The sequence below is a fragment of the Gorilla gorilla genome, chromosome 3 (genome assembly GCF_029281585.2).
Source record: "Gorilla gorilla gorilla isolate KB3781 chromosome 3, NHGRI_mGorGor1-v2.1_pri, whole genome shotgun sequence".
Lineage (NCBI taxonomy): Eukaryota > Metazoa > Chordata > Mammalia > Primates > Hominidae > Gorilla > Gorilla gorilla.
Window position 1 is genome coordinate 40,439,663 of NC_073227.2, and position 22,239 is coordinate 40,461,901.

Consider the following 22,239-nt stretch of genomic DNA (forward strand, 5'->3'; position numbering starts at 1 on the left):
AAAAGATATATTAATTTTCCAAAATTGGATTTGTTTCATTAATTATGTCCAATGGGATCAGGGCAGAGAAAACATTTTTTAAATATAAATGCAAGCACAAACAGCGGAAAATCCATACTGAAAAACATTTCTCATGTGACTAGCAATTTAACAATTTTGGATTTTTGTTTACATCTGATTAAGATTCTTTGGCAACTTTAAATAATTTGACATTCAAGACACAAAATAATACTAATAAATGGGCATGTAATCAATTGCTAGTACATTTTGGATTTGGTCAGATTATAATATTAGTGGTGATGAAAGTAAATGTTACTTGATTTTAATTAGCAATATCTTCTAGATGTTGGTAAGTAATACTTTGAAAGTTAAGTGTACTTAAAGGCAGAATTTTGTATGAAGGTTATTTTCAGTTTAGTTAAAGATTTACATTATCTGCTTTCAGAAAAGAAAAGAAAAAAAACCGAAAAACCTCTTCTATGCCTGCAATAAATAATAGGTCATCCACCAGTTCTAAGTCTCCTCCACACAGTACTTACTGGAGTACTTTAGAATGTATTCCTGAAAGATCTAGGAAAGAGAAAGATATATGCACCTTATACTCCAGTCATAGAATATATAATTGTATAATTCCCAATAAATACAGAGGCTTGTAATTAAAAATTACAACAGTGAGATATTGGGGTAGGGAGAACTAAATTCACATCAGGAGAATAGAATACAGCATGTAGAATATGTACTGTAGAATATTAATGCAATAGAGTAATAAACCAATGTCAAAATGAAAAACAACAACATACCACACAAATCTATAGCTATAAATATGAACATAAATAAATACAACAGATTTGGGGTGAAGAAAGTATGTTTAAAAGTAAGTTTAAAATTAAGATGTCATGTGGTTAAATTATAAAAATTCATATAGTATATATGAATTAGAAAAAAATATTAAAATAAACCCATTAAGAATTTGTTTGTATGCATTAAAATATAAAGATATCTATGCATGAAAAAGCATAGAAGTGAGTGCGATGGTCAGCTCCTCGTAGGCAGATGAATTTATTCAGGAAAGAGACATATAGGACTTCAAATATATTTGTAATATGTGAATTCTCATGTTGAGTGGTAGTTACATCAGGCTTTTTTCAATGTATTTTGATTGTCTAAGTGATTTCATAAAGACACCTTCCCTTATACAAGTTTTATTGGCTAGTTCATGCTTTCTGCTGTGTCACTTATTTTTCTGTTTTGTAATAATAAAACTTTGGAAGACAGAGTTAACAGAGATATTCCTTTCCAAAGCATTTTGCCTCAAGCAGAATTCCCAAAGTGCCAGTCCTGATACAGCTTGTAGAATGATTTCCTTTAGAAATCAGGCCAACTTCCATCTCCATCTTCCTTAGTTATTGACGAGGAGAATGTGGCCAACAGTGCTTTCACAGAATGGAAACAGATCTCGGGTACTAGCTGGCCCTTAACAATTGGCAGTCTGCCCTCTCTGAAATAGACACTAGAGTCTCAGCTTATTAGACACTCTTCCCAACTCGTCTTCATTCAAGTAATTCAGAAACAAAAATTGTCACTCAAAAACTGTGACATTGGAAACCACTGACCTAAAAGATGCTTCCCAGGAAATTTGACTGAGGTCACAGTAGACTCCTTCCCTCAATAGCCGTGCCTGTCGATTCTCTTAACAGTGTCTCCCACTATTATATAACATGCATCTGAAAATTGTTTCTATTGCTAACTCATAGCAAATATGCTTATTAAATACATGTTGATTACACAAGAACCTATGGAGAAGAAGCTTGTCTACCTTGAGAATGTCAGCTGCCTCAACTTGATGTAGTCACTAGATGCTCTCTTCTTGGGTGAGCATCCAATATAAAAAGTCATGTGAAGATATCAGAAAGGGTAAACGTTATTATAACATCATCCATCATTACATATTTCTGAAATCATGAGTTCAAGCCCATTTTCAATGTATCGGGTGTCATTTTCATAATAATGATGCAGTTTTATTACAGTGTATTTTCATTTTGGATTGCATCTTTAAAAACTACATCATAAGTGGAGTATGATAGAACCTTATGATTAGGTTATTGCTATAAATAGTTTGACAGATAAAAACACTTTATGCAAAAACTGTTGTATGAAACTCTGCTATAGGACATTAACTCTGCTAAGGCAGAATTGATGTGGTAATAGTACACTGTATTCTTTATGGTGTCACTACACAAAGGCACAAAGTAGTTTTCAATAATAATAATAATAAAGTGTTCATTTACCTTGGCTTTAAGGTAGCATTTCCATCAAGTGAAACAAACTATTATCAAAGATTCATTTCCTGTTTTGTGTTCTGTAATAAATATTTGTAAAAGAGATGAGGATGAAGTATGCAAATAGCCATATTTTACATAGAGATATCTTTAGAAAAATAGGATCTCTTTTTCTCCTTGAATCAACCAAGTTATAACTGAGAATCAATTTTAAATTACTTTTCACTGTAGTATTGCTTTCTCAAGATAATTAAAATTCTTGGTTGTATCATATACAATATTATACTTCCTTAAATTTCACAGGACAGAAAGAAAGTTTAATACATTGTCTAGGAAAGTCTTTCAATTGTATAGCTGTCCAAAAGAAAAATCCAATTTCATATTCTAACAGCATGTGTTGAAAAACATAGCAATGATTTCTTAAAAACTCTTCCTGGAATGACTACAGGAACCCAAATTCTGCTCTGAAAAGGCTATAGTACTTGTTCCTTGACATTTTCAAAGTTCATGTGATCCTGAGAAGTGATTAAAGGTTATCTCTAGAGCATATTGCTGATGACAGTTTCCCTAGTTTGCTATAGTTCACAGGTAACAAAGAATGTATTGTTTTTAAGAATTTTTATTTCCTTTTCCACTTTAGCCTTCAATTCACCACCTAAGACATTATTTGTTTCCTAAGTTGATATAGAGTCCTAGGTATTCCAGGATACTATATTACGACAATGACATAATCATAAAATTCTAGACTTAAAAAGTCATTTTATTTCTATATTTCCTTTGAGTTTGTTTCATCTGAATGGTATATTATTCCTTTATCATAAGTGAAAAAAATAGAACCCAATAATTATCTTGTAATCTATTACCAAGTTTCATTTGTATAAGGGCTATATACCATAAAACTCAAAACATCTCACACTTGAAATACTGGCAGGATTAACATGTATTTTCTATTTTAATCTAAAATTTTCTTTCATTTACTATAAGCTAATTTTTAAAAATTCAGACAGTAAATGTAGGCAAAGTATATTTACTATTTTATGTTTTAAATTAAACAACTGTAACTATAAATGTAAACATACATAGAATTTCTAAAACCTTCTTCTGCACCCCAAGGAGTCATGTGATCGCTATTTTAGAGACCGCTAATTGAAAGTCTAATATGCAAACATTAACTGGCTATTGCCTAGTCCATACCAAGTTCTTATTCTCTCTCTCATTGATTATAAATTAATACATATCAGTTCTCCTCTTCCCCCTTCTCTCTCTCTTCTACTCTCTCTTCAATTCTCAACATCTGGAAATGATGTCAAAATGGAATCATGTTGGGTGGCAGACAGAGTTCATACTTCAAACTCTTTTTTATGCTTTCATGTGTGAATTTTCCAGAGAAAGAGACTTTCTCTATAATCTATAGAAATCTCATGGCAATATTTCATTACGTAGGAAAATCAAAAGGACAGTTTTCCAAATTTTCCTCATTCAGATACTGGCTGATGTTTTGTGCCCATTCTTACTCTCTTTTCTCTTACCTTTCCCTTTGTTCTATATAGCATGATTTTTTTATTATTCCTCACTTTACAGATGATTTGACTGGGGCACAGTGAACTAAACTGGCTTGTGTATGAGGATCTGTGATGGACAGTGGGCATAAAGTTGGATAAGGTGTAGCTTCTTCCATTAAGGAGCTCAAAGTCTATTTTGTGATATTGATGTCTATACATAAGTGGTACTACGGTAAGATCAATATGAGTGGAACTTTGTAAAGCACAGTGACTGAGAGTAAGAACCTTTGAGCCCAGTCTGTGGGTTAATCCCAAATCTAACATAAAGTAGCTGGGTACCCTTGACCTGTGTGCTTATCTTTCCTTGCTTCAATTACTTTCCCTATAAAGAGAAGTAATTTTACTAATTGTGTAAATGCATATGACAATTAATTGGGTTGGAGCAGATAAACAATCAAAAACAGCTTCTAACATAAATGTAGCATTTAAAACAAAAAAGTAACTATTATAAAATATTATGGGAGTATGGGCAGTCATAAGGGAGAATATAAACTAATTGCAGAGGGCTACTTAGTGAAGCACAAGAGATATAGTATAATCTAGCTCGTCTATTACTTATTAAACTTTCACGTATTGTCTACTTTTAACTTGTTTGATTTTGCTTTTATGAATTGGATGTACCATGGTACTGGATGATTTGTCAGGTCCTCCTGAAATACAACGTTACATAAAATAAATAGAGGTTTATGAAAGACCAAGCAGTTGGATCAACTTCACTAACTAACGTCAGACTGCTTTCACAATATTTCAAAATAATGGACTACTTTTCCCTTTGGTTTACATAGCTTGATCCTTAAAGGTTATTAGCAAGTTTATCTACAATCATAATTTTTAAATAATTATCTGAAACAATGTTTTAAGAATGTTTAACAATTTCATCTAATAGGACCAGGATATAAGTATACAGTACTTTCCATTATTGAAATGCACATGAGTTGATTTGATGAGTGTTTGGGGTGGGAGTGGTAGTGACAGGAGGTAAGATGAAATGAGCTTGGGAAAATTCAAAAATGAAAATAAGGAAGGCAAAAGAGAAAGGCTGGAAACAACAAAAGCCCTAGAGGTTTTACATATTTGGAACACTTAAGAGACAGCTTCCTAAGCTTGGTCATGAGTTTTATCATGACTGTATCCTTACTTGTTGCTTCCAGAAAAAGAAAATTATGTGAGACTTTGAGACTGATCAAAAGTCTTATAACAGGGATAGAGGCAAAACTAGAGAAACCGGGGTTATAAGTCAGATTGTAGACCATTTCATGTCCTCAAGCTGTGATGTGAAACGTGGAATGAGCACCACAGATAGCCTGAGTACCTATATTGTGCCAAATGTTGGTATAGATAACATGTCCTTCTAAAGACGTTTACAAACCAAGCCAGAGGAAAGCTGCAAATGATGTTTCACCAACAGAAAAGTAAAGTAGAGACTACTAAAGCATCACAACTCAAGCATAATTTTTTACAAGAATCGATTAAAAGAAGATGCGTATCTCTTGGTCCTGCAGATAAATGGTTAATGCACTGAAGTGTGATGTTTAATTACCTCTTTTTTATTACCCTTCATTATTTTAGCTTTCATAGCTACACATGTTATGCTGGTCATAAAATTATATAGTCCATTTTAACGTGCAGCTACAATATTTTTCTGGCTGATCTCCTGATGCAGAGTATTTTGCCAGTGGTCAACACTCCATGGGAATGTTTTCCTCCAATTGGTTACAAATTTATAGCCCTTAAACTTTACCAGTGTCATGTCATTAAATAGGGAAATCTATGTTCCTCTAACCAATTAAAACAGTTTCTAAATTCCAGCCTCCTCCATTTGATCACTCTACTTGACAAGATGAAGATAGTAATCTCAATTTCTAATGTTTAAACATACAAAATCTAAATATTATACAAAATCCATCTATATCAAATCCTGTCAAAAAGAGAAAATACATCAATTTGCAGAAAAGTGGCTCACTTGTAGTGTACCCATGGTAAGAGCATTCAAAAAATATATATTTGTAAAATTTACAAGTATATTTTGGGAAGATTTTCAATGCAAAAACGTTTTACATTTTTGTAGTTTCACCAGTATAAAAAATACTATCTGAAACATATTAAGTGCAGAGTATAAATTGCTAACAATTAAAAGAAATTTCTGATTGACTTTATATCCAAATATTTTTAAATACCAATTTATTATTTTAAAAATTATTAGACTACATCATTCTGATATCTCTCTGTCTCTCTCCTCATATAGGAAGAAAATGTTATACTAATTAGCTAAATTCTAACATTTTAGTATGCAAACATAAAAGAAAATAAAAGTATTTTTTCTTCTTCAAATTACATTTTTGTATGGAGCAAGTACTCTCACATGAGAAATATGTATATTTATATATGTATTATATATGCATGTGCTTATGCATTTATATATAAGATATAGGATAAACAAATCTTTCAAAATACAAAACAAAAAATATTGGCACATATTTTCAACTTCTACTTGATTATAGTACATAGAATCAAAAATTAACATTGGAATGGCACAAAAGTAATTTTGGTTTTTGCCATTACTTTTAATTACTTTTAAAAATCTCAATTACTTTCATACCAACCTAATATAAATGTTGAAAAATTCTTGTATCACAGCTGTATGGCAATAGATAAAGAGAAGATATAAAAACATTGGTTTACTACTTTAAGCATAGAACAATGTGTACTAGTTGATTAATAATACTTTTTGAATGAACATATGGGTGTATAATAATTTTTATTCATTTATTTTATTTAATAAAACTTTACTTAGAACCTACAGTTTAGTCTTTAAACATTCCCAGTGGTAAGCACTAAATAAGGATGTTTGTGATCCTGAGATAAAGTTGGTTCTCAATAAACTCCAAACGTAATGAAATATAAGTCCATTAACATATAATTAAAATGAAATGGTTTTATTGCTATAATATTTAGAAGCAATGAGTAATTTCTTCCCAACATTGTATTTGAAAAACCTAAGTGAAGACCTCAGGCTATAACTGGAACAAAATATTTCCTGATTCTCTACTGTTTTAGAACATTTCATTGATAATATTTCTCATCTCTATTAGCCTAAAATATGGTACCAAAAGAAATTCAGTAATTATGTTTCCTTCCCAAATTTATTTTCTTACAATTTTTGTCTATTCTCATCTCTTTGCAAGTTCACCTTTCTACTGACCCATGTCACTGTGCCATAAAAAATTTCCTTCTGAAAAATCAAATTTTAAGGCTCATCTTTCCTCAATCTCTTTACAGAGTCCCATTCTATCTCCTCTCTTAAGTAAAATCTGACTTCTCATTTAGCTGAACTCCTCTCCAGTTTCCTGAATCGGCAGCTCACTACACCATCATATCTCTTGGAAGCTTGAGAGAGGTTTAGGCCTCCTCCTGTTGTATTTGTTCCATTACAACTTTACCAAAGTCTGCCGAAGATCCTTCTTTGACAATGTTAAGGCAACATGCTTCTTAACAGAATTTTGAGATATTTATATCCTTGTTAACACAAGAACTCTTCCTTGGTACACCGAAGGCAGGATTTGCATTAGAAAGAAATTACACTTAATAGAGAGAAAGTAGTTAAAGTCTTGACACACACGGCAGAATAATAATGATAGTAATAATAATAACCTTCCTATATATTTAAAAGGGCTGGAGATCAGGCAAGATCCAGCACATTCAGAATGTAAAGGCCAGTTTTGAGGGACAGCGTTAGTTCAGACCCTCTAAATCAAGGATGAGCACACAGATGTCTAAACAGTTAGCAAAGTAAGAGACTTTGCCTCCTGGGTTATTGTGTGGTCCCTGTCATCCATCCCAACAATAAAGGGTTTCCTGCTTCCCATAGAATTAGGAAAATTATTGACAAAATATCAAGATTCCTAATGACAAAGCCTCCTGGATATAATGCTCCCAGCAGATATGTTAAAAATGTTTATCAGCGACTTAGGACAAATTATGAAGACCACAAAAAGCATTGCAGCACAGCAAAAATGTCTAAAATTTCTTAGATTAGAAAGCTTTAACAAAATGCTTATGTTTTTTATAGTCAATTGCTACAAGTCTGTAACTAAAACCAGGATTAGAGTAGCTCGACGTACAGAAGTTATAAAGAAGCCAAATTTTGTAAACTTGCCTTTGGCTTTTGATTTTGGGCTTTTATATTGCTCAAACAAGGTTAACTGTCAATGAATGCCTATACGCCTCTATTCCCATCTGGCCTAGAACATTTAAATTTGCTATAGGTCTTTTGAGTCTAAATCCCTTGGCCATAGGGGTCCCACTGAGGGACAGGATGGAGCTGGGGCAGGTAGCCATGCTACCCTGGTAATACTATGAACAGAATAATAGTTTGGTGGCCACTGATGCTGCCTCTGGATATAACTGGATCTTGGCCAGAAGTGGGTGAATGTAAACCAAAAATAAATTTCTAAGCCCCTCAAACCAACTAAATAGATTCCTCTTCTTGGCCAAGGGCATTTCAAAGTAGACCTGAAAATCTAGTTCAGGCCAAGATAGGAAGGCAGGGTCAGACAGACCTCGCTATGCCCTCCCCCCGCTGGAATTCAGGCACACTGATAAGCATTAACATTAAAACAGGTCTTAAGCCTGACAAAACAGTCTTTTGTAGCAAAAGACACCAAATCCCAGCCTAACTCTAGTATAGTATCATATGACAGATAGCAGGCCCTGAAGGAAATCAAAGTATTTTACCCCAATGTGTATTTCTTTGACATATTTTAAAATGACTCTTCAAAGCTGCCTCTTGTGGGGAAAAATCTACATTCTGCTACCTACGTCTTGCTACCTGGAGGCTTCACCTGCATGAGAAAAACTTGGTCTCCACAACCCTTATCTTAACCCAGATATTCCTTTCTATTGATTGCAGATCTTTAGATAATAACTCTTTCAACAAATTGCCAGTCAGACAATCTTTAAATTCACCTATGGCCTGGAACCCCCTACTTCAAATAGTACCATATTTCCCACCTGAACCAGTATACATCATACATGTATTGATTGACGTCTTATGTCTCTGTACAACATATCAAATCAAGCTGTAACCTAACTAACTTGTGCACATGTTCTCAGGATCTCCTGGGGCTGTGTCATGGGCCACTGGTCATTTATATTTGGCTCAGAATAAATGTCTTCAAATATTAAAGATAAATAAAATAAAGGCACTGAAATTCTCTAGAGAGAAAAAGGGGGAAAATGGTTTCAGCAGGCTTAAAATCATACAAGCCTTACGTTTTTGCTATAAGAAGCAGTTGGGACCTTAATAAAGTTGAACTGTGAACCTTGTAAACCACTCCTGTGGCTTGCCTGACTAGACTAAACACACTTACGACCATTTAAATCCACATTTGTTTGGAAATATAGGATGTTTAATATAATGTGAAATACAGCAAGACACAATCCTGCTACTTTATGTGAAATGACACTTTCTTGTGGATTTAATGTTTTGACATGAAGAGATGGATTCTCTGTTCATGCTCCACACCTGTGTCAATAGATACTTAGAGAGTGGAGATCTCACAGGTCATAGTCTGCCTGTTTTTTTTTTTTTTTTTTTTTTTTTTTGAGACGGAGTCTTGCTTTGTCGCCCAGGCTGGAGTGCAGTGGCGCGATCTCGGCTCACTGCAAGCTCCACCTCCCGGGTTCACGCCATTCTCCTGCCTCAGCCTCCCGAGTAGCTGGGACTACAGGCGCCCACTACCACGCCCGGCTAATTTTTTGTATTTTTAGTAGAGACGGGGTTTCACCGTGTTAGCCAGGATGGTCTCGATCTCCTGACCTCGTGATCCGCCCGCCTCGGCCTCCCAAAGTGCTGGGATTACAGGCGTGAGCCACAGCGCCCGGCCAGTCTGCCTGTTTTATGTAACAGGTTGTTCTCAGCCAACTAGTTCAGAATCTTAATTTCTTCTCTCTTGATTACTGCAACAAATTGTAAGCTTGTCATTTGGTCTTCACCTCAATTGCCACTTAATTACTCAAACAACTGCTCAAATAATTCTCTTAAATAAAGGTCTGATTAAATTAATTATCTATCAAAAACCTTTAGACTTGATGATATCCCCAGTCTCTTTTCAATTCCTTCATCAGGAAAAAGAGTTCTTCCCAATTTGATTTTTAATTAATTGCCACGTTTACCACTGACAAGCAACTGTTTCCTCCTGCTAATATACTATCATTTTATATTATATTCACTGGAATATGCCATTTATACCGTTCCACCTCAGTCATGACACAAATTACTCCATTTATCTGGATCTACATTGTGTGTATGCACACACACACACACATATGCTTGTGCACGTATTTTCTACATACATACGCATGCTTGCATACTTACAAAACAACATCTTTGGGCTGTTTACACATTTACTTAGAATCCCACATTAAAAGATGCCTTCCAAAGCAAGTCCATTTCACCTCACTGTGGAGACTCAGTTTGTTGTATGTGCTTCTCCCCTTAGCACCTTGCTCTTCTTACTATCATACCTTTAGTCATACAAAAGTTTAATGGCATATCATATTAACCCCCCTGATGATTTCATTATGTGTTATATACCTTGTGAGAAAGAATCATGTGTCAGTGTGTCACCAGCTCTTAGTAGTGCCTTGCCCATTGTAGTGACCAGTAAAATGTTTTGAATGCGTAATAAACTTAATCATTGAATGTCATGTTTACAATGTTAACTGCAGTGAATACAATAATTTTCCAAAATAGTTGTTCATCTGGAACATATGAAAATGTTGTGTCAAATAAAATGGTTGCAAATTGAACCAAGATTGCTAATCTCCTGATTTTAAGATAAAAAGATTATCTTGGATAATTTAAATAAGGCTTACTCAGGGAAGAGCGAGGCAAAAGAGTTAGATGCAAAGACTAGCATTGTTGGCTGGGCATGGTGGCTCATGCCTGTAATCCCACTACCTTGGGAGGCCGTGGGGCGTGGATCACTTGAGATCAGGAGTTTGAGACCAGCCTGGCCAACATGGTGAAACCCCGTCTCTACTCAAAAATACAAAAAATAGCCGGGTGTGGTGGTGCATGCCTGTAGTCCCAGCTACTGGGAAGGCTGAGGCAGGAGAATAGCTTGAACCTGGGAGGCAGAAGTTGCCGTGAGCTGAGATCTTGCCACTGCACTCCAGCCTGGGCGACAGAGAGAGACTCCATCTCAAAAAAAAAGAAAAAAAAAGTTAGTATTCTCAGAAAGACTCAAATGAGCATTACTGGCTTTGAAGCTGGAGGAAGGGGGCTACAAGCCCAAAATTGCTTTCCAAAAGCTATAAAAGGCAGGCAAGTGGATCCACCCATACGTCCTTCAGAAAGAAGCACAGCTTTGCCCATACCATGATTTTAGCATGGTGAGACCCACTATGGCTCCTGATTTTTAAAACTGTACAGTAATAAATGTGTGTTGTTTTAAGCCTCTACATTTGTGGTAATTTGTTACAGAAACAATAGAAAAGTCATAGAATAGTATTTTTATTGCTCTCAGGAAAGAATCAAAATTATTAGAAAAATCAAATGCAGGAGGCATAAAATTGTACTTTAATTTCCCAAATCTAATTCAATATAGATTTTGTCAATATGTTATATATTTAAAAAGAAATAAATATTTCAAAGTTCAGAAAGTAGCTCAGTAAACAATGTTTCAGAAAAAAATCAATGATTAAATATATGAGGAGAGAGATAATTTAATTTATTCATTATATATTCTTTACCAGACATGAGTTGATCAATTTGATGTTCAATCACAATTCACTAGCATTATGATTTAGTTTATTATGACATGAATTAAATAATTTACATGTAATATATGTACTACATTTTGTTTACATTACAGCTCTTCAACAATTCCCTCTTTACTGCTAAGATCTTATTTTATTCACTTTGATGTTGATGAAAATCTATACTGTAGAGACAGTTTCCCTTAAAAAAAAAACTTCTGAAAGAGTAAACTTATTATTCATAGATTCCGGAATTGAAACAAATTCAAATAGATTCAGCATCCAGATCAATTGCAGCAGGTTTATTTTTAGGTGATAATATTTTATTTAAAAATTTGTGGAAGGAATTTAGGAAAATATTATACTTTAGAATAGTAAGAATCCATATGAATCAATAAAAAGAAAGTAAGTGTAGTGACTTGGAAAAGATTCACTTTCTTAATGTTTTTGAATTTACTGTTTCCAGGCTTATTATTTAACTTTAATATATTACTATTTTTTACTTTTTACTGATTTTAGCAAGAATTTAAGAGATTCTACAGTAACCACTGGTAGAAGTTGCATTTTTTTCTAATTCATAAGAAAATATGTTATTTTTTCTGTAATTTTTATTACATTTTGAAAATACTAAAACAGTTTAGTCTTTGACTGACAGAATAAATTATCTGGAAATCACAAAAATAGCATAAAGTAGTGTGTACTGCAGAGTCCAAATTTGATCTTCTGGTTTGATTAATGTTTTTCACCCACATTTGAATAACCCAAGAAATTCATTTAAAAAAATTCTTGACTATTAGGAAACGAAGCATATTTTTGTCACTGCTTTGTTTGTTTTTTACAGTTTAAAGCATTACTATCAGTAAGTTACAAGTGCTAATAAACATTGAGTGATCAGAGTGAAGAATCTGGGAATGAGGAAATCATGTCATACAAAGTCTTGTGAGGGTTCTTGAAACAATTATTCCTATCTCGAAGTCTAAATAACTCAGAAGTTACAAGACATGAGACATGTAGGAGAATATTCATTTAAAAATATTTATTACCAAATAAGAGTAGTTAAGTGAGAAAAATGCAGGCATCAGATAGATAATATTATATACATAAAATATAATCTTATAAGATGAGTGCTATTGGAAGTAGATTTCTTCTAATATTTTAATCACATGGAATCACTATATATTCTTCTTTTCTTGTGTTTACTTTTTAAATGGCCACAGTTCAAGTACATTAAAATGTGAGAGAAGAAACTGAAAAGTATCTTATGTTGATTTTATATGGACTTTAAAAATGTGGGCTGTCATAAGCAGCAATGAAATGATAGGTTGCAGGATACTAAAGTTTTGCACTCTCATTTCTTGCTGTTAAGTTTGCGAAAACCATCAGTAACATTTGTGATGCATGATGATAATGGCCTTCACTACTCTAATTTGGCCCCTGTGAGTCCCTAGATTTGGGTGAGTTTCTTCTCTCAATTCCGCATCTCCTAAAAGGTTTAAAGTGAATCCCTGAAAAAATGTTTGACTCATTAGAAAAAGGAAATCATAAAAAGAGACTAGGTCAATTGCAATACGTGGAGCATCCTCCTCTAGAGCTTTATCTTGCCCCTTTTCTCTGGCTTCACAGTGGTAGTAAGGACTGAGACCCAGCTTTAAGTCACTTGCCCGCCGGTATTACCAGACACATTAGCTGATGCCCTTAGCTTAAAAGACAAAAATAATTAATGCCTAAACATATAGTTACCTCAAAATAAAGACTACGCCAGACAGCTTATATTAAGTGGGTATGGAAGAGACATTTCAGAGATTTAAAATATACCCAATGAATATTCATATGGAGATAAGGGAAGATATTGAAACATGAACAAGAACTTAATAGTACTAACACACACACATATGTGTATATATGTATATAAGTATATATGTATATGTGTGTACATATATACATATATGCATATACGTATATATGTATATGCAAATATGTATATGTATATATGTGTATATATGTATATATGTGTATATAAGTGTGTGTATATATATGTATATATATATGGCAGAATCAAATAATACAAGGGATAGGAAAAATAATGAGATAGATATAGGTGAAGAACAGTTAATTTAAGGCAAACACCCATCAAGCACCTCGAAAGCATTAACAATATCATAAATAAAAGGGATGATGTAAGACATACGGAGAAAAAAATACAAGTGCAAACATCTGGATAATACAAGGTTCTCATCATTACAGAAAACAAAGGGGTAAAAAAGGAAAACATAGAGAGAGAAAGAAAGGGGAGAAGATGTTTTAATGTTAATGGAGAGTGATGTCAACAAGATGATGGAATACAACTTTCCAGTGCTCTTTGCCTCAGAGAAATATTAAATTGAACAGCTATTCATGCAGGAAAATACATTCACAAGAGCTAAAAAATCCAGGTAAGATATTAGAGTACCTAGCTATATCACAGAAATAAGAAAAAGATATGTCAAAGAGGGGAGGAAATACACTCTTGCATTGCTTTATCAATGCCCTCTAAGCCTACAAAGAGAAAACAAAGCTGGAGGCATCACACTTCCTGACTTCAAATTATATTACAAGGTGATAGTAAATAAAACAGTGTTGTATTTACATAAAAATGGACACATAGAGCAATGGGAAAAATTAGAGAAACAAGAAATAAACCCAATCATATGTGGTCAACATATCTTCAATAAGAATACATAATGGGGAAAAATAGTCTCTTCAATAATTGTTGGGAAATCTGAACAACCACATGAAAGGAATGAAATTGGATCTTTACCTTAAACCATACAGAAAAAAAACCTCAAATGCATTGAAGGCTTAAAGGTAAGAACTATAACCATAACATTTTTCAGAGAAAAAATCTTCTACATTGGTCTTGGCAATAAGTTTTAGAACATATTGCCACAAGCACAGGCAACAAAAGCAAAAATAATCAAGTGGGACTACATCAAGGCAAACATTTTCTGCACAGCCTAGGAAACAATTAACAAAATGAAAAGGCAGCATACGAAATGGAAGAAAGTATTTGCAAGCTACATGTATAATAAAAGGTTTATATCCAAAATATATAAGAAAGTGCTGCAATTCTATAATAAACTAATACATAGCCCAATTTAAAAATAGGCAGAAGATATGAATAGACATTTTTCCAAAGAATACCCGCAGTGATTAACAAGTATATGAAAAAGTACTCAAAATCCATAATCAACAGGGAAATGGAAATCAAAACCATTGAGATATAACCTAATAGCTATTAGAATGCCTATTATTAAAAAGTCAAAAGGTTACAAAAATGTTGCCCAGGATGTGAAGAAAAGGGACTCACATGCAGTGTTGGTGAGAATCTAAATTGATGCAAACATTATTAAAAGAAGTATGGAAGTTCTTAATGAAATAAAAATAGATCTACCCTGTTATCCAGCAAACCCATAATATTCACTTCTTTAAAAAGGAGATCCTGGTATTTGTGACAACACAGATGAACCTGGAGGACATTATACTCAGTGAATAGGCCAGATACTGAAAGACAAATACTGCATGTTCTCACTTATATATGAAATCTGAAAGAGTCAGGCTCATACAAATAAAGTGTGCAATAGTGATTAGCAGATGGAATACATGGGAAAATATTGTTCAGTGGGTACAGACTTTCAGTTATAAAATCAAGCAGTTCTGGAGATCTAACATACACAATGCTGACTTAGTTAATGTATACTTGAAACTTGCTAAGAGAGTAAATCTCAAATGTTCTTATGATAAAACAAAGGATAACTATGTGAGGTGTTTGTATATTAATTAGCTTAATGGTAATATTCATTTCACAACATCGTGCTGGACACTCTACATCTATGGAAGTTTTGTTACTCCTTCCTCAATAAATGTGGAAAAAAATGACATAGTAATGGATGAATGAATTACTGGACCAGTGGAACACAACAAATATCTTAGGGGCAGATGTAAGTACATAAAGATACTTGCTATATGATAAAGAGCCCCAGAAATCAATGAGAAGAAGGCATAATGTTTATAGATGGTGATGGAAGGAGGGACTTATTATGTAGGTGAAATAAACCTAGTTTGATCCTTATCTACCATCACACATTGAAGGGAGCTAATATAACATGGATTGAAGATATAATTCAAATACTTGATATGTGAAAGCCTAACTGTATAACAATAAAATTAACAGTAACAATATAAAAATTATGTTTGTGACAGGCAATTAGGATGATAAGGATTTCTTTGAACATCAAAGGAAAAAATGTTGATTAATTTGATTATATTAAAATTAAATATTTATTTTCAATTAAGAATAATATTTTAAAAAGCTAATAGATAATTGATACTTCAGTGGACAATACATGAAATATCTAAAATTGGCAAGTAATTATTAAATTAAAACTATGATAATTCCTCTGTAGGTACATATTAAACATGTAAAAACTCATTGGGAATTTGCTGTATTAAATTAAAAAAATGTGAAGACAATAAGATGTAATAAAAACAATAATATCTCAAATTTACATGAGTAATTAGCTGCCAGGAGCTATTCAATTGTGCCTGACTTTCATCCTCTTCAACTTATTCATCCAGTGAAATTTTTTATATGTATCTATTAATGTCTTGCAGAATACTTTGTGCTAGAGTCATTCTCAATAAAGTCAAGAACAAGAAAATGATGCCTGTTCTCATCACTATTATTTAAATTTTTCACTGACGCTAGTAAATGCAGGAAGTAAAAAACAGAAATAATAATTGCTTCCTTGAACACCTCAAAAAATCCAATTAAAGCTAGAAAGTTATAGAAGTGAGGAAGTTGGCCAGGTATACAGATTTTAAATAGCTTTCTTTCTTATAAAGGCAAGAGGAAGTTAAAAATATAATGGTGGAAATACATTAGTTACAGTACGAAAACTATAACAAAATTATATAATATAAACCAAAGGATTCAGAGAAAATTGTGGAGATCTATATAAAAATAAACAGAGATAATACAAATTTGCTGAAGTATATTAATTTTTTTTGAGTAAAAGGTGATGATATGCTATAAGGTAAAAATCAGTTTTTTATAGTTTTACATCTAGTGTAAAAAGAAAAAAAATAAATAATTTATTTGGAAATTGATATCATGTGTCTGAAAAACATGAAAACAGAATTTGGTGACCATTACTAAGCAAATGTGGCAGAATAATGAATTACTTGTGATAACATAACACAAGTTATAAAAGGAAAAATAGAATACTATCTTAATGTAGAAAGATTGATGAAATATGTTCATAAATAAATAAAATAAATTAATAAATGATCGATAGAGTCTCATTAAATCTAACTTGAAAAGCACTAATAGTCTTTTGCCTGGGTCTACTCGGCTCATACTGTGTGGGGTGCCTGCCTGACCAAGCTCGCTCAACTCTTCTGGCACATATGATAATAGCAAAGTGAGAGGGAGTTAATTACCTCTGGGATGACCTTTGTCGAATAAAGGTGGGACGCAGGAGTAAGTAGATAAAATGGCTTTTTCTTTTTCGAGATAGGATTCCGAGATGTAGTCTATACAGTTGGATTAATGCTCTGGTGCCCACTGTGATAATCAACTTAATCACGTGCCCTTACGTTGGCTGCTGCTTCTTAACCACGTGACTCTTTTTTATTCCTTGTTCTTCCATGTGACCATTTCCCAGAATAACTCTTTAGGTCTTATATATGCAAGTGCTGATTTTAAGAAACTGAAGCTACAGGAAGAGATGAGAGTTTCTAAAAAAAAAAAAAACACTTGCTTGAGATACCCCTTTACTCTTCTACCTAAAACATGGATGTGATGCTTTCAGGGCAAGCAGCTGTCTTTAAAATATGGGATGTTTTAAACAAAGAGTTTTATTCTAAGACTGGGGAAATACAAAGATGAGAAGAACCTGGCTTTATGGTGATTTCTTAAGCGCTGCTTTTTTAAGCCCCTGATGTAGGTTTTGCTATTATTTATTGCTAGAAATGTTTCCAACTAATAGGATACTACTCTGTAGCCTCAGTTAATCCTTATTTGGAAATGAGAGTAGGACCTACGCATCAAATAATGGCCAAGAGACTTTTATCAGCCTGACTGCTTCCGACTGGTGGGATATAGGACTTTTTAATTTTTTTTGCTATAATTTTCTAGATTTAAAAAATTTAATGTATCTGAAATTTTAAATTGAAAAGTATAAAAGTCAACAGAAATTTGAACTAAAATTTAACCCTCAAAGGAATAAATTAAGGAACCAATTTGTGTGTAACAAAGAACCTAAAAGCAGAAAGTGTAATTGGAGATGCAGTTTTACCACCCTCTCCTCACCTCCCACCGCTCTCTACAGGTCCCAACTGTCCTGTTCTAACAATAATTTGAGCACCCGTATCTTGTGAAAGGCTTCCTAGTCAGCAGAGCTGTAAAAAGCAGAATCAAGAGAGGTTTTCTGGACCAGAGAAACACCTTACTTAACCTATCAGATTCTGACCTTTTTTTTTAAAAAAAAAAAAAAGAAATTATAATGTGAATTTAATCCCTAAATAAATTACCTTATACTTCATTTACTTGCCTAAATCAATACAAATCTGATCCTTTTTTGTCAACGTGAAGAATCAAGAACTCTTCCTATCACTTATTCTCATGAACTAGCATTTTATTCTCTAGAAAATTTTAGAATAATTTTTACCTTTCCATTTTCCCTAACCACAAAAACTGAAAGGAATAAAACATAAAACAGAATGTGTTTAACATTATTTTATTTTGAGAAAAGAGATTTTTGGAAATCCACTCCAATATACAGAAATTTTCTACTAATCCTGTAAAACTTCAGTTTTGAGAAGTATACAGTTTGAATTCTAAAACGCAACATCTATTACTACAACCAGTCACCTGCTTAATTGTCATATGATGAAGATTGTTAATGTTTCACTGATTAAGTAAAAAATTGCCCCCAAATCTATTTTATCCATAGCATTTTTTAATATACTGTCACTTTAGAAGCATATTTGTACATAATAATTTCTCTATTTGCCAAAACTCTTTCAGTCATCAGTGACAAAAATAACACAATGAAACTTGACTAACAAAGCTTGGAAATTTGCCTATTCCCTAGAAATGACTTCAAGCACAAAAGAATCTAATGGCTTAAATGGTCATTTCAGAGCCCTGTATGAATCTGTAATTCCCTCTGAAAATTGGTTTTATTTTGCAACTATCATTCTTCCTTGCTACCATGCTATATAGCTACCTAGTAGTTCAAGGGCCTTTTATTGTGTGTTACAGAGCAAGTTACCGTGCCTTTTTCACAGGCTCTACCTAACATGTTTCAGGGAATAATCTTATTGCCCCATCGTGTGGATGCAGAATTCTAATAGGCTCCCTCTGAGTTCTAAGCCCACCTTTTTGTTGAGAGATGAGGCATTGTTATTGATGATTCCATCTATATTGAGTTATGAAGAGACTACTTAAACAAACAAAACCAGATCACCACCTGTAACAACACCAAACAAACAAAACCAAGAACTAGGAAAATGAGGAAAAAATATCTGAGTGAAAATTATGTTGGTTAACTCTTATAATGATTGTCATATATAGCAATACAATAACTAGTAGTAACTAGATTTCAATTATAAGGTATTTGTGATATTGCTATGATGAAGTCAACTAAGTTTGCCATTGTATGTCAAAAAAAATAAAATAACAAAAAATTAGCTAAGAAAACTAAGTGATAAAACCCTCCTCCCCCAATACAAGGCAATACTTTAAGGCAGAGTGGACAAACAGAAAGAATGATGTCATGACAGTTAGTTATTTATACCTAGGTTGAAATATTGACTTAGTCACTTACTATCTTGATGGATTTGAACAAGTTCTAATTCTCCAGAAGTTGTTTTGTAACTTGTAATTGGAAACATATAATAGCCTTTTAAAGCAGCAGTCCTCAACCTTTTTGGCACCAGGGGCTGGTTTCATGGAAGACAGTTTTCCACAGATTGGCAGAGGGGATGTTTAAGGGTTGATTCAAGTGTGTTACACTTATTGTGCACTTTATAACTATTATTATTACATTGCAATACATAATGAAGTAATTATACAATGCACCATTATGTAGAATCAGTAGGAGCCCTGATCTTGTTTTCCAGCAACTAGAGGGTCCCATCTGGGGATGATGGGAGACAGTGACATATTATCAGGAATTAGATTATCATAAGGAGCACACAATCTAGATCCTTCACATGTGCAGTTCACAGTAAGTTTTGAGCTACCATGAAAATCTAATGCTGCTGCTGATCTGACAGGAGATGGAGCTCAGGTGGTAATGCAAGCAATGGGGAGTGGCTGTAAATATAGATAAAGCTTTGCTCACTCACCTGACATTCACCTCCTGCTGTGCAGACTGGTTCCTAACTGGCTGTAGACTGGTTCCAATCTATGGCCTGGGGGTTACAGACCCCTGTTTTAAAGTGCTGTGTATTGGAAATGTTTATGTAACCTTTGCAGGCCATTAGAAGATACTTCATGAACAAGCCATGAAATATGATGTTCTCTACAACTTTTCAGTTGTAGAGAATAAGGATTTATGTCAAAGGTGTCCAATCTTTTGGCTTCCCTTGGCCACATTGGAACAAGAAGAATTATCTTGGGCCACACATAAAATGCACTAACAGTAACAAAAGCTGATGAGCTAAAAAAAAAATTTACATAAAAAAAAATCTCATAATGTTTTAAGAAAGTTCACAGATTTCTGTTGGGCCACATTCAAAGCTGTCCTGGGTCACATGCAGCCCATGGACTGCAGGTTGAACAACCTTGATTTACATTCTTATAATATGTAATGTTATTTTATTAACTTATTTTAATTGTCTGGCAAAGTTATGTCTCGAGGTATTAACCAGTGAATTTTGTGTATTTTATTTCCATCTAACTTTCTTTCTAGTACCTGAAGCAATACAGAAGGAGTACTTAATGTTCAAATAAAGTCACTGATCAAAGTATGGAACAGAAAATATAAATGCACATTTTTAAAGCAAACATTTCATCTCCTAAAGACAAGATAAGACATGGAATGAGAAGGAGAAATAAATTAATCCCACCATCCAACAGTGAAAGAAAAAACACAGAACATGAGGAGGACCAGAAAGCAATGTGAAAAAGAGTTGAAAGGAGTCACTGCTGACCTATTTTAGATTCTACACCCTCTATCCAGGCACGAACCTATCAGCGATCATGCCTAACTGTTGCATACCCCATTAGACAACCTAACGTGAATGTAGGAAGCCTATTCATCTAAAGGACATGGAACCGAGTAGATGTAACTGATATTTCACTATTGACCTATAGCCTATTAAGATCTACCATGAGTCATATACATTTGACACTGTGGTTTTCATTTCGTAATGCATATCTTCACTAATTTTGTCTATCATTTTGTCAAAGGGCTAAAACTATAGTACTGAGTACATTCTTAATGAGCTTTTCTTTAAATACCACAATTTGTATTTAAATTTTGTCTCATCTTATGTTCTAAAATTGTCACAGCAAAGTGATCAAGGAAGCTAGAGATTTTACTGTATTTTCTTCTCAATAAGATGGCTGTATCTCTTCTATATAAAGTAAATAAATCCTTGATACATGAATGAAGTAATGGTTCAGTAAACAAATTAAATATGATACGACTTTATTTGTTGGTTCTTTACATATTTATGTTTTACTTCACTGGTCTACCTATACTGAAACTTCATACTCATTTATTATTTGGGAGTATTTAGCAAAAGAATTATCCTACCTGAATGTGGCACAGAAATCCACAAAACACTCCTGGGATGTAAATTCTAATTCAATAATCCACAATACCTTGAATGTGGCAAGTCTTAAATATGTCCTTCGGCATATTAACAAATATTATATATAATAGGCTAATATTAAATTCACATAGTTTTTATGCCACAAGTGCTATAAGAATTTAAAAAAAAACCCCAAGTTTTTGAACATATAAAGTTTATGTTTTCTGGCAACACAAGTACTAGGTTAAAAATGTTAATCCAAAAAGAAAAGATTTTTCATTAAAAAACACACGTAGTGTGAATACATTTAGCCAACCGGTAAAATACCTTTACTACACTATAAATCATAGGGGTCATTTTAAGTACTAAGTATATGAAATATGTGAAAAGACCGTAACTAAGTGCTGACCGTGACTTCAGGAGAGCAGTTTGTGGTAATTAACGAAATATGATGGGTTGAAAAAGAGATACATTACTTGAACTGAAAAGCTAAAATAATTAAGTGATGGCCATTGAAGTTTGGGATTAGCCCTGCTACAGTTGTTCTTGCCCTTGCTGCCTTTCCTCATAAGACCATTATGAATTTTTGCGAATGTCTTTATGTTTAATCTTGTTCAATGAATTGGCTGCCTCTCACTAGACAAAGTCAAAAAGAGAAATGCAACTGCATATAGAACTCTCTACACAAGCAATGCACTCATAAATAACTCAAAAGTCCTCTACTTCACATGATTACCCTTTAAGCTGATAATTTAAATGGGAAACTGAGAAAGGTCATTTTATCTGCACTGTTAACAATACAATTCAGGAAACTTTGCTGTCTTAATATTTTT

General features: G+C 33.4%; 1 long non-coding RNA gene across 1 annotated transcript; it reads left to right on the top strand.

Annotated features, from left to right (window-relative positions):
* The first annotated feature begins 19,081 nt into the window (after window positions 1–19,081).
* On the top strand, window positions 19,082–21,303 carry LOC109026573 (uncharacterized). Its single transcript, XR_002005584.4, has 2 exons — window positions 19,082–19,183; window positions 20,560–21,303. It is a non-coding gene; the product is annotated as an uncharacterized lncRNA (long non-coding RNA).
* The last annotated feature ends 936 nt before the right edge of the window (window positions 21,304–22,239 follow it).